Raw genomic sequence first — 13460 nt, forward strand, 5'->3', positions numbered from 1 at the left:
CTCCTTGTTGTTTAAATTTTTAGTGATAACCCTACATTTTCAAAAGTGGCTGCTGATTTTGGAAAATGGCTTAGGTTGGGGTCCTGAAAATTGAATTGAATCTCCCAAAATCAGAGGCCACTTTCAAAAAAGTAGGCCATAGTCTGTTTGGTGTCCAGGAGAATATGAACAGAACTTATATCTGAGGCCAGACCCACAGAGATAACAGAGACAGACCTCAACTGGTAATATTAGGTTGACCACCTTTTCAAAATGCAAAAATGGGACACATGCAGGAGCCCCGCCCCCTCAATGGCCCTTCCCCTTGCTTCTCCTCTTCCCCCTGAGGCCCTGCCCCCTGGCCAGGCCAGAAGCTGAAGCCAGGCAGTGGTAAGAGCCACCCATGGAGCCTGGGCTGCTGTGGGGAGCCCCAGACCCTCCACCTGCCCAAGAGCAGCCCCTGGCCCGTGTCTCTGCCCCCTGGGGTTTGCCACCCAGGGCAGGTGGAGGGTCTGGGGCTTTCCACCGCAGCCTAGGATCCCTGGGTGGCTCTAACTTCTGCCCGGCTACAGTTTCTGGCCTGGCTAGGGGTGGGGCCTCAGGGAAAGAGGAGAAGCAGAGGGAGGGGCCTCATGGCATGGGAGGGGCTAAGGCCCTCCTCAGCCCCACCCCCCACTGGGAAGAGGCTGGCACCACCACTGAGCCTCAGGCAGGCGCGGAATGGTGCTGCCGGGAATTCGGGACAAATTGTCATTCAGCCTGGGACTGGGACTTGAAATGTACATTTCAGGACTGTCCTGCCCAATTAGTGACAGGTGATCACCCTAGCTGGTATAAATCAACATAACTCTATTGACTTCGATTTACCTTAGCTGAGGATCTGGCCCATGAAGTATAATGAGTTATGAACTAAACTAAATCGTACTCAAGTTATCTACACTTGAGTTAACTCCCCTTGAGTTAGCTTACCTCAGGCATGAGTCATCACATTGAAAAATAAAACATGAGCTGCACAGAGTAGTCCTGTTAGCAGCTGGTGCATTGTGCTGTCTCCGGGTTTAACCTATACCCCTTGATGGGCCAGCCAACTTCAGTTAAAAGCATAATCATACTCGAGTTAAGGAGTTTTGTATGTGCACAGGACTTGAGTTAGGGACAGCACTTGAGGTATAATTCGACTTCACTGTAGTGAAGAGAAGACCTAAGGCCATGTCTACACTACGAAAGTACTCCGATTTTACAGAAGTCAATTTTTGGGAACAGAGTGTATAAAGTTGAGTGCATGCGTCCACACTAAGCACATTAATTCAGCGGAGTGCATCCACAGTACCATGGCAAGCGTAGGCATTCTGAGCGGTGCACTGTGGGTAGCTATCCCACAGTTCCCGCAGTCCCCGCTGCCCATTGGAATTCTGGGCCGAGCTCTCAGTGCCTGATGGGGCCAAAAATTTGTCGCGGGTGGTTATGGGTAAATGTCGTCAGTTAACCCTCCCTCCCTCCGTGAAAGCAACAGCAGACAATCATTTCGCCCCCTTTTCCCTGGATTGCCCGAGCAGACGCCATAGCACAGCAAGCATGGAGCCCGTTCAGCTCACCGCAGCAGTTATGACCATTGTAAACACCTGATGCATTATTGTGCAGTTTCTGCAGAACCAGCACCTGAAAAACCAGGTGAGGAGGTGCGGTGATGAGGACATTAACAGAGATTTCTCTAAAACTGCGGTCCCCGGCAATTTGGAGATCATGGTGTTACTGGGGCAGGCTCATGCCGTGGAACACTGATTCTGGGCCCAGGAATCAAGCAGAGACTGATGGGACCACATAGTGTTGCAGGTTTGGGATGATTCCCAGTGGCGCTGAAACTTTCACATGTGTAAGGGCACTTTCATGGAACTTTGTGACTTGCTTTCCCCTGCCCTGAAGTGCAAGAATACCAAGATGAGAGCAGCCCTCACAGTTCATAAGTGAGTGGCAATAGCCCCGTGGAAGCTTTCAACGCCAGACAGCTACCAGTCAGTCGGGAATCAATTTGGAGTGGGCAAATCTACTGTGGGGGTTGCTGTGATGCAAGTAGCCAATGCAATCATTGAGCTGCTGCTATCAAAGGTAGTGACTCTGGGAAATGTGCAGGTCATACTAGATGGCTTTGCTGCAATGGGATTCCCTACCTGTGGTGGGACTATAGACGGAACGCATATCCCTATCTTGGGACTGGACCACCAGGGCAGCCAGTACATAAACCGCAAGGGGTACTTCTCAATGGTGCTGCAAGCACTGGTGGATCACAAGGGACGTTTCACCAGCATCAACGTGGGATGGCTGGGAAAGGTTCATGTCGCTCGTGTCTTCAGGAACTCTGGTCTGTTTAAATGGCTGCAGGAAGGGATTTACTTCCCAGATCAGAAAATAACTTTAGGGGATGTTGAAATCCCAGTAGTTATCCTTGGGGACCCAGCCTACCCCTTAATGCCCTGGCTCATGAAGCCGTACCCAGGCAGCCTGGACAGTAGTCAGGAGCTGTTCAACTATAGGCTGAGCAAGTGCAGAATGGTGGTAGAATGTGCATTTGGACGTTTAAAGGGTCACTGGTGCAGTTTACTGACTCGCTCAGACCTCAGCAAAACCAGTATTCCCATTGTTATTGCTGCTTGCTGTGTGCTCCACAATCTATGTAAGAGTAAGGGGGATGTTTATGGCGGGGTGGGCGGTTGAGGCAAATCACCTGGCCGCTGAATATGCGCAGCCAGACACCAGGGTGGTTAGAAGAGCACAGCCGGAAGCGCTGCGCATCAGAGAAGCTTTGAAAACCAGTTTCATGACTGGCCAGGGTACCATGTGACACTTCTGTTTATTTCTCCTTGACAAAAACCCACCCCCTTGGTTGCCTCTAAATTCCCTGTAAGCCAGCCGCCCTCCCCCCTTCGATCACAGCTTGCTTGCAAAGGAAATAGTCACTATGGTTTGAAAAACATGTATTCTTTATTAAATGATTATAAAAATAGGGAGATAACTCACAAGGTAGCCCGGGTGGGGTGTGGGAGGAGAGTAGGAGGGAAGGAAAAGGCCACTTCAAAGCTTGTTGAATGACAGCCTTCTGTTGCTTGGGCTGTCCACTGGGGTGGAGTGGTTGGGTGCCCGAAGCCTCCCCCTCCTGCGTTCTTGGGCGTCTGGGTGATGACGCTATGGAACTCAGGGAGGAGGGACGGTGGTTAAAAAGGGGCTGCAGCGGCAGTCTGTGATCCTGCTGCCGTTCATGAACCTCCACCAGACGCCGGAGCATGTCCGTTTGATCCCGCAGTAGCCCCAGCATCGCCTCATGCCTCCTCTGAACTTCCTGCCGCCACCTCTCCTCACGTTCATCGGCCACTTTCCTATACTCTGCTGTTGTGTCCCTCCACACGTTCTGCTAAGCTCTGTCAGTGCCAGACGACTGCATGAGCTCAGAGAACATTTCATCATGCATGCGTTTTTTTCGTCGCCTTATCTGAGATAGCCTTTGGGACGGAGGAGGGAGGCTTGAAACATTTGCAGCTGCTGGAGGAAAAAAAGAGAGTGAAGTATTTAAAAAGATACATTTTGCAGAACAATGGCTATACTCTTTCACGGTGAACAACACTATTCACATTACATAGCACATGTGATTTTGGTACAGGGTCGCATTTTACATCTTATATTGAGTGCCTGCGGCTTTGGTGTTAGAGATCACACACACAATTCCAGGCAACAGAATTTGGCTTGCAGGTGGCCATGGTAAGCCATAGTCTTTCGGCTTCTGCAACCTTCATAACAGCAGCGCCCTCCTCTCCCATACCAAGCAAAGCACGTTGGTTTTCTAGTACGCTTGTCTGAGTTCCTTAAGTTTCACGTGGCACTGTGTTGCGTCCCTGCTGTAGCCTCTGTCCCTCGTGGCTTTGCAGATTTTTTGAAATGTTTTGGCATTTCTTCTTTTGGAACGTAGTTCTGATAGCACAGATTCCTCTCCCCACACAGCGATCAGATCCAGTACCTCCCGTTCGGTCCATGCTGGAGCTCTTTTTCGATTCTGGGACAGCATAGTCATCTGTGCTGATGAGCTCGCCTGGCCAAACAGGAAATGAGATTCAGAAGTTCCCGGGGCTTTTTCTCTACACCTGGCCAGTGCACCAAATTCAGAGTGCTTTCCAGAGCAGTCACAATGGTGCACTGTTGGATAGCTCCCGTAGGCCAATACCTTCAAATTGCATCCACACTAACCCTAATTCGAAACGGTGATGTTGATTTCAGTGCTAATCCCCTCGTTGGGGAGGAGTACAGAAATTGGTTTTAAGAGCCCTTTATGTCGAAAAAGATGGCTTCATTGTGTGGATGGGTGCAGGGTTAATTTGATTTAACAGTGCTAAATCCGACATAAACTTATAGTGTAGACCAGGCCTAAGAGGACTGAGGAAAGGGCAAGACTCAGAGGAAGTCAGGTGAAGGGGGAAGATGCTAAGGTGGAGACAGGATCAAAAAGGAGCTAGGAGAAAGATGCACTTGATAACTGGAGGACCCAATCCTTTAAATCTTGTCCCTTGCCCTATGTACCAGGTAGCATTGAATTTCACCCAAGTGACTGTACTGTGACTTACCACACAATAAGAACACTCTTCATCTCTGCCCATTAGAGGGAGCCTGTCCCGCATCCAAAGAATAAAAGCTAGCACTTTAGAGTGAAGCTTGTACGTGCTGGATAATTCATTCATCTTGTAAACCTAACTTTTTGATGCCCTGTAAATCCAGAAAGCTGAGGGAATTATGCTCTTTGCTGTTGACAGGCAGAAACACTGCGGGCTGATTTTTAAGAAACTGGTCATTTTGAACAGTTATGCTGCAACAAATAGGCTACAGCCCTAGGAATGCATTATCTGTTTTTCTTCATAGCAACTTCAGAGATTGCACACAAGCCAGTGTTCTGGTGATAACACCTTCCTTGGGGCTTTGTAGTAGGATCTATCAAAATGGTCCCATAAGCAAGAGGGTCTCTGTGGAAATGGTCGTGGACTAGCCCTAAGGAGGTCTGGGTTCAATTCCTGGTTTAGCCGCTGACTTCCCATGTGACCTTGGAGAAGTCACTGATTGGTAGTCGCAAAAAGAAAAGGAGTACTTGTGGCACCTTAGTACTTGTGGCACTGAGTGGGTAATACTAACCTACCTCACAGGGGTGTTGTGAGGATAAGTACAAATGATTGTGAGGTGTTCAGATATTGTGGCCATAAAAGTACCATAGATAGTTCCATGTACAATTGAATAAATGGTGTTGAGAGCTCCCTTGAACATAGTGGGGTTTCATAGGGATACAGCAATGTGGCTGTATGGATCACAATGCAGGAATTGGGTCATATTTTGTAAGTCACCATGTTGCCGAGTGATTTGACAAGTCAGTGGGGAATCATCCCCTGCTATCATTTACTTCAGTCTCTATTATTTACAATTAAATTACTTTTGATTTTATCAAGGCAAATAGTTCTAGCTCAGAAGCCAAACACAACCTTAATAATGACAATATGAAAATCAAGGTAGTGATTTGGTGAGAGTTTATAACCAACCTTGTAGTTTAAAATCTCTTTGTAGTGCTAAACAAGACCACCTAGCACTTGCCTCACAAGAACTACATTACTACCGCGTAAATGAGAAGCTCACACTGAGAGGTGTGTGCAATGAAGCAATTCTCAGTTTAGAAGTTCAGTTTAGATGTTCTTACAGAATGCTACTTCTTAAAAATATAATAAGAATTGATACCCAAAAGATTTAAATCTGCATATTGTCCTGTTACAACAAGCTGGAAGGAACATCAGGGAAGGAAAGGGATCATATCTTTTCTGTTCCTGGCTCTTCCATTGACCTGCTGTGGAACCCTGGACAAGACACTTCACCTCTCTGTTTCCTCTCCTGCCCTGTGTCTGTCTTGGTTCTTTAGATTGCAAGTTCTTTGGGACAGGAGCTACATGAGTTTATACAGCACCCAGCACAATGGGCTCCTAATCTCATTTGCGGCCTACCGTCATATGAATAATACCAATAATATCACAAGATGCATTTTAAATGAAACTCAATTAGTATTTAATAACAAGGTCACAAAGGAAATAAGGCTAGGGTATTTCTGAAATCAAAGAACTTCTAACCAAGGCAGGGCCTTCATGCTAGATCAGAGTAGGACAGGTGCTGCAAGGGCGAAAGTCACACATGAGGACTTATGCTACTCTTAAACCTTTAACATAGAGTTTAAGTGGTGTATGGGGTCTTGGGAAGAGCTCTGTACATGCTGAGATTCCTCCTGGGAGAATGCATGTGGTCAGAGAATGACAACATTGTTTGTTAACAACAGGAGGCATTCAACTAGTCCCTGAGAGATAAGTAGAGTTATATTCCAACCTAAAACGGGCTCTCTCTGCCTTGTGTGTATTTGTATATGCATGTATGTGAAGCCAGAGAGCCCAACTTTTGCAATTTCATCACAAGTCTAATAATATTTGGTATGTTTCCTAAAGCTTCAGCTCCTGGAGTCATGTGAGACTCTCAGCTTTTATTTGAAAACAAAAAGTAAAATTTTAGCCCTCAAGATTGTGAAGAAAAGCTCAAAAACATGAGCCCTAAAAACTCAAAGCAGAAGGCAAAAAAGAACAACTTTAAATTTATTAGTTTTTTTAAAATGTAATGGTTTGTTGGGCTCCTAAGTCATGATTTTTGAATGCTTAGGGTTGGTAATGCAGACCTTGCTAGCTAAATTAGAAAAAAAAGTCTATTAGAAAGCATATTATCCTGAGACTGTGGCCAGTCACCACCTTGACCGCTTTTCTAGGAAGTTGTACCCCTTTTCCCAACCCTTTGCTTGGTGTGTCTGTCTTGTAACATTGCAAGCCCTTTGGGGCAGGGACTGGGCCTCCCTATGTGTTGGTACAGCTCCAAGCACATAGTGAGTGTACCAGAAACAAATCATTGTCGTCATCCTTTCTGATTTCAAGTCCAATTGCATAATATAAATAATGAATAATAATTTTGCCTATCTGTGGGTTTTTTTCATCTTTAGATCTCAAAGTGTTTGACAAACATTAATTATATTGGCTTCACAACACTGCTGTGAGGGAATTAAATCTAATTATCCCTCATTTTGCAGATGAGTAAACTGAAGTCCAGAGAGAAACTAAGTCGAGAATTATCAAATTTGAGTGCCGAAAGTTAGGCAGCTAAATGCATATTTAATCACTGGGAACTGTGGGCACTCAGCACGTCTGTAACTCAGGCCATTTGCTTAGGTGCCTAAAGATGCCTAATTTAAATGCCTAATTTTAGTTTCCCAAATTGAAATTTTGGATTTAAGTAATTTGCCCAAAGTCACGCAGCAAGTCAGTAGTGTGTGCAGGGATCAAGCATCCTGGCTCTGAGACTTTCCTAGTCTAACTACCAATCACACAACTTCCCTATGTCAGTAGGCATAGATTAAAGCTATGACTTCAAGTTACATGTATTGAAGCTGTAGACAATCAATGCAGTGATGGAATTTAAGGGTCTGATCCTGTCATGTTTTGAGCCCGTTCAAATCTCACTAAAATCAGTTGGAACTGAAGGTGCTCAGCTCCTCACAGGTTCAAGCACTTAAGAGGAAAGGATGCAATGAGTAAAAGCTGGGTGACTGCAAATGTGCAGGGGTAGTTCGTCTGGTAGAGATCGGTATAAAAGCAGCAGCAGGGATGCTGGGGAGGTGTTAAGAACTGACCTTAAAGGCAAATTATGATCTGGGAATAAGCAGTGAACACGTTCAGGTGAGCAGCAAGGGGTGTTTGTTTTAACTTGTGTAGCATTTGGGCTAAGAGAAGGGGGAACACACACACACACACACACACACACACACACACACACACACACACACACACACACACACACACACACACACACACACACACACACACACTCTCTCTCTCTCTCTCTCTCTCTTCATTCCCTTACTCGATGCTGATTTTTTTTAATACTAGGTTGGGAGGCCTCTACTGCTGCTACAATACAATTTTCTTCAACTAGAAAGCAGCAAAGTCAGCTAAGACTGGCAGGGTTGGTCTTTATTACAAAGCTCTTTAGACAAACCAAGGACTTTACGAGGGCTGAAAATATCCCACAAGTGGTGTAAAATCATGCTGCTTCAATGTGGGCAAGATACCAAGCTTCCAAAATGCCATGACATCTCCTCCACCAGTTCCTCTAAGTGAGAGAACTTTAACAGATCAGCAAGAGAACATCGGTCATTTTAAACTCCTTCAGCAAATACAACAGCCTATGGTCCAGAAGCAATCACACCACTTACTCCTTCCCCACGGAGGCTGTTCTGCACCCTCAATTATTCAGTTATCTACCTTAAATATTTATAATGGGCTTTTCAGTGCCTGAAACTCTTGCCACAACTCCCAGGTGTGTGTGAGATAGAAAATGGGGCAGTATAATAATCTGAAATCCTGTGGGCAGAATTTACCACAACATTAAGTGGGTCAATGCCATTAAAGTCAACAGAACTGCACCAACTTATACCCATAGTGGTATGTGGTTGTTGGTGAGTATTCGCTTCAGGTTGGGGGGTTGTCTGTAGGCAAGGACTGGCCTGTCTCCCAAGATTTGTGAGAGTGTTGGGTCATCCTTCAGGCCAGTCCTTGCCTACAGACAACCCCCCAACCTGAAGCGAATACTCACCAACAACCACATACCACACAACAGAACCACTAACCCAGGAACCTATCCTTGCAACAAAGCCCGTTGCCAACTGTGCCCACATATCTATTCAGGGGACACCATCACAGGGCCTAATAACATCAGCCACACTATCAGAGGCTCGTTCACCTGCACATCCACCAATGTGATATATGCCATCATGTGCCAGCAATGCCCCTCTGCCATGTACATTGGTCAAACTGGACAGTCTCTACGTAAAAGAATAAATGGACACAAATCAGATGTCAAGAATTATAACATTCATAAACCGGTCGGAGAACACTTCAATCTCTCTGGTCACGCAATCAGAGACATGAAGGTCGCTATCTTACAACAAAAAAACTTCAAATCCAGAGTCCAGCGAGAAACTGCTGAATTGGAATTCATTTGCAAATTGGATACTATTAATTTAGGCTTAAATAGAGACTGGGAGTGGCTAAGTCATTATGCAAGGTAGCCTATTTCCCCTTGTTTTTTCCTCCCCCCCCCAAGACGTTCTGGTTAAACTTGGATTTATGCTGGAAGTGGCCCACCTTGATTGTCATGCACAGTGTGGGGAGAGTGGTCAGTTTGGATGAGCTATTGCCAGCAGGAGAGTGAGTTTGTGTGTGGGGGGGGTGTGTGTGTGTGAGAAAACCTAGATTTGTGCTGGAAATGGCCCACCTTGATTATCATGCACATTGTAGGGGGAGTGGTCACTTCGGATGAGCTATTACCAGCAGGAGAGTGAGTTTGTGTGTGTATGGGGGTGGGGGAGTGAGAAAACCTGGATTTGTGCTGGAAATGGCCCACTTTGATTTTCATGCAGGTTGTAAGGAGAGTGGTCACTTTGGATAGGCTATTACCAGCAGGAGAGTGAGTTTGTGTGTGTGGTTTTTGGAGGGGGGTGAGGGGGTGAGAGAACCTGGATTTCTGCAGGAAATGGCCCACCTTGATTATCATACACATTGTGAAGACAGTGGTCACTTTGGATGGGCTATTACCAGCAAGAGAGTGAGTTTGTCTGTGGGGGGGCGGAGGGTGAGAAAACCTGGATTTGTGCTGGAAATGGCCCAACTTGATGATCACTTTAGATAAGCTATTACCAGCAGGAGAGTGGGGTGGGAGGAGGTATTGTTTCATGGTGTCTGTGTATATAATGTCTTCTGCAATTTCCACAGTATGCATCCGATGAAGTGAGCTGTAGCTCACGAAAGCTCATGCTCAAATAAATTGGTTAGTCTCTAAGGTGCCACAAGTCCTCCTGTTCTTTTTATGGATCTCACTGTGTCTCTGCAGGTAGATCTGGCCAACTACACCAAAGGGGAAACACCTACATGATGCCATTAGTCTTAGTAATGACAACATGCCACTGGGATAGAAGGCCTTTACCCTGTCTAATGACACAGATTTCCTCCTTCAAAAAGGCATGGGTTGGTATAAAAGGGGCCTAGTCAGGCCAACAAAGCTTCTTTCAAACAATACTCTCATTAAAAAGTCACATATGAAAACAATTTAATCCGAGGAAGTAAGCAACAAGAAAGAGAGAAATGTTGGTTTTGTTGTACAGCACTGGACTGGGAGGCAAAAGATCTGGATTCTCTGCTTGGTTCTCCCCAGACTTCCTGTGTGATCTTGGGAAAGTTACTTAACTATCTCATGCCTCAGTTTCCTCATTTGTATAATAAGGATAATACTTCCCTGCCTTACAGTAGTGTTGTAAAGTTAAGCTCTTTAATGCTTATGAGATACGATTATCACCAGAGAGAAGCCCATAAACAATGTCCCTTGAAGTCATAAAGAAACCTATAAATAATGTCCCTTGAAGTTCTGTACAAGGATCAGCCTTATTTATTGTTTGTTTATAGATACATGAGTTACCACAAGTGATTAGGATCACAACTCCCTGATTTTGTTCTTTTTAAAATAGATTTTTGAGGCTGAATGCACTTCACTTACTTAGTCTGTTGGAAATTTAATATAATCTCTTCTTTGAACATGCAGTTCGTTCTATTAAACACCTTATTTCTTGTTTTTGGACTATTGATTCCATTACAATCCTCAAATCCAAGTTGTTCTCTCTCCTATGATCAGTTATTCTAAAAACATGGGTCTAAATTCAGCCCTGGCATAAGTGGGTGCATCTCTCTTGGACCTCGTAGTAGTTACTGGACTTGGTAGGTCATGCACTAGAAAAGAAGAGGCCTGCAGAGCTGGGAGATTGGTTCAGATAAAAATGAAGCTTTCTTCTTCCCACCCGCCCCTCCACATAGCTGAGCCTTTAGCTTATTTTAGAACACAAGCTGAACCAAAGCTTTTAGGGGGCAAGATTGTCCAGCAAATAAGGGGTCTCAGTTGGGAATCAGGAGAGTTGGATTCTATTTTCAGCTCTGCTGCTGACCTGCTGTGTGACGTTGGGCAAGTCCTTTCACCTCTCTGTCCCTCAAGGTCCCCATCTGTAAAATGGGGTTATGATACCTTCCTTTTGTAAAGTGTTTTGAAGCATTTTATGAAAAAGGTTAAGTATTATTTTTTGCAGTTCTGATATGCTTATATAACACTTTTGACACTCCCTTTGCACTAACCCTTTGGTCCCAGTAACCTTTACGCTGCCAGGTTCAATTAGGGCCTAGACCTGGAAATAGCCATATACTGCAAAAAAAGCTTTTTTCACAAAATTTCTATCCAGGATTAAAGTAGAAGCGCTGGAATTCTTGTGAGAATGACTGTTTTCATGAGATTTCCGTCTGAATTGTGTAAAGTCAAAAAGCTTGGAGTAATTCAAATAAGCTTTGCCTAAGCATCCCATTCTACAAAGAGAATCTGACCTCTGAACATACTGAGGTTCACCCACTGCCAGTAATGTCTGTCCCTCAAAAAATAATTAAAATTAAATATTGTGAGTAAAGTTGTTTATAATTAATGTAATAGTTGGTAGATAGTATGTGTCCGTGCCTGGGAAAACAGAGACAGAAGGATGCTCTTGCAGTTAAGGATTTGGAACATAATCATTCAATTCCTGACTCTGCCACAAGCTTTCTATGTGACCATGGACAAATCACAATCTATTTCTTCCTCAGTTCCTCTTCTTTAAAAAGTGGGTCATAATTGTTCGTTTCTCCCACTCTTTGTCTTGTCTGTTTAGATTTCAGAGTAGCAGCCATGTTAGTCTGTATCCGTAAAAAGAAAAGGAGTATTTGTGGCACCTTAGAGACTAACAAATTTAGTAGAGCATAACCGAAAGCTTATGCTCTAATAAATCTGTTAGTCTCTAAGGTGCCACAAGTACTCCTTTTCTGTTTAGATTGTAACTGTGACGAAGTGGGACTGTTATTAATGTTTTCTCTGAATATTGTGGGGGTGCCTCAGTTTCCCCTATGCAGTTCTTAAGTATCTAGGGTGGTGGGATAAGGGTGTATGATCATTGCAGAGCCCTAGAGGGCAGGTGTGTGCAAGAGTCTGGACTCAGAGAATGGCCAACACCCTGTTTCCTGGCAACTGATGGCCTGGCCCTTCCCCCCTACAAGGTGAGAGCTAAAGGGTTGGAGAACAAAGGAATCAGGTGACCTCCTGGCCCAGGGAAAGGGAAAAAGCCCAGAGGAGGAGGGGCTGGGGAGAGTTTCAGTTTCGGGCTGGGTGGTCGAACACAGGGAACCCCAAGCCTGGGGTCTAAGCTCCCTGCCCCCCCAAAAGGACTTGACTGAGGGGTCCTGGTTGTACCCATAAGCTCTGTTTTAGACTGTGTTTCTATTGTCCAATAAACCTTCTGTTTTACTGGCTGGCTGAGAGTCATGGTGAATCCCAGGAAGAGGGGTGCAGGGCCTGGACTCCCCCACACTTCGTGACAGTAACTTTCTCAAGGAGGGAACTGTCCCTTACCATGTTTATATACTACACCTACTACAATGGAGCGCTGATCTTGAACCCTCTTTTTCAGAAACACAAAAGGAAAAAAGAGAACTATTTAAAAAATACTCTTTAAAAACAAAACATCTAATATTTTTGAGAAGAAACTGATGGGAACTCAAATTTGCAAGTCATTTAGTGGACTGGATAAAGCAAATTACTGAAATATATGAGAATGACATTTAGGAAGTCAAGGTCTTGGTTTTGGGAATTCAAAAACCTGGGACTTTCCTATAAATAGATGTGGCTGAAGAAAAGCAGCTCCTGTAGTCAGGTAATCATACCAGAGTTTGGAAATTCCCTTTAAGACTCATTTCCAAACTGGTGCTTGAGACATAATCATTCATGACTTTAAAATGTTTTTTTTCTCTAATAAAACTTGAAAATACCCAACCTTGCACAAGATTTGGATTTGAAACGTGTGGAAAAAGCTGTAGCATGGCTCCTCTGTGACTGTTTTCTAAAAGGTCTGTGGACATTCTGATTGGCAAAATGATTTCAATGCATTGCTTCACTGTCTGGGGAAGTTCCCAAGAATTTCCCAGATGTCAGGGCAAAACAGCTGTTCTTTCATCTTGTTCTGAATGGTGATGTGCACCTTAACGAATGTTAGACATGCCTCAATTTAATGATGCAACAAGGTAGTGAAGCATTAATGTATACAAGGCTGCCAGGTCTAGTAAATGCTGAAGCCAGGCTAAAGTATTTTCCAATATATGGTGCTAATCACATCCACACATTATTGCTGTTCTGCAAATAACTATCACAGTAAGGAGCAAGGAAGTTGATTTACTATTCCGATTTTAAGTTGTTGTTGCAGCAAATATACATCTGGGGCCTAATCTTGCTCTTACGATAATCAGTGGCAAAACTAGAATTTATTG

Source organism: Natator depressus, chromosome 1 (genome assembly GCF_965152275.1).
Source record: "Natator depressus isolate rNatDep1 chromosome 1, rNatDep2.hap1, whole genome shotgun sequence".
Classification (NCBI taxonomy): domain Eukaryota; kingdom Metazoa; phylum Chordata; order Testudines; family Cheloniidae; genus Natator; species Natator depressus.